Genomic DNA, 818 nt, shown 5'->3' with positions numbered 1-818 from the left:
CACCAATCTCCTGTCATTATTAGTACTAGTCGGGTCAAGTTGGGCTACCAGATTACACAGCTGTTAACTGAACCAAAAGTGGAAAAAGTACTTGTATGTTCCTCAAACAACAGCGTGATGTGTTAAAAAAAAGTCCCCTTTCACAGTAAAACATAGATACATGATGGCAGATAAAGGCCAAACGGCCCATCTAGTCTGCCCATCTGCAGTATCCATTATCTCCTCCTCTCCCTATTGGCTAAGGTTCTTAACATCTGCATCTCCTCTTCCTATAGGCTAAGGCTCTGTGCACCCGCATTGTGAGATCATACAGCTGCCCATCCACAGTAACCATTATCTCTTTCTCTCTCTGAGAGATCCCACGTGCCTATCCCAGGCCCTCTTGAATTCAGACACAGTCTCTGTTTCTACCACCTCTTCCAGGAGACTGTTCCATGCATCTACCACCCTTTCTGTAAAAGAGTATTTCCTCAGAATACTCCGGAGCCTATCACCTCTTATCTTCATCCTATGCCCTCTCATTGCAGAGTTTCCTTTCAAATGAAAGAGACTCGATTCATGCACATTTATATTACGTGGGTATTTAAATGTTGCTATCATATCTCCCCTCTCCCGCCTTTCCTCCAAAGTATACAACTCTATATACAAAAATGGTGCCATGATGAAAGTAGCCCCTCACCATGTTTGTGTTTTTCACTATTTGAATACCTGAATTCTTGTTTAAGCACTTCTTTAAATAAGCAGTTCTATATTGGTGTAGAACTCTCTGGATGGTAACTTAACATGAGGATAAATTCTATGCTCTATAAATTATAAAT

The sequence above is a fragment of the Geotrypetes seraphini genome, chromosome 15 (assembly GCF_902459505.1).
Source record: "Geotrypetes seraphini chromosome 15, aGeoSer1.1, whole genome shotgun sequence".
In the NCBI taxonomy this organism is placed as follows: Eukaryota; Metazoa; Chordata; class Amphibia; order Gymnophiona; family Dermophiidae; genus Geotrypetes; species Geotrypetes seraphini.
The sequence above is the reverse complement of the archived record's forward strand: the minus strand, read 5'-3'. Positions refer to the sequence as shown.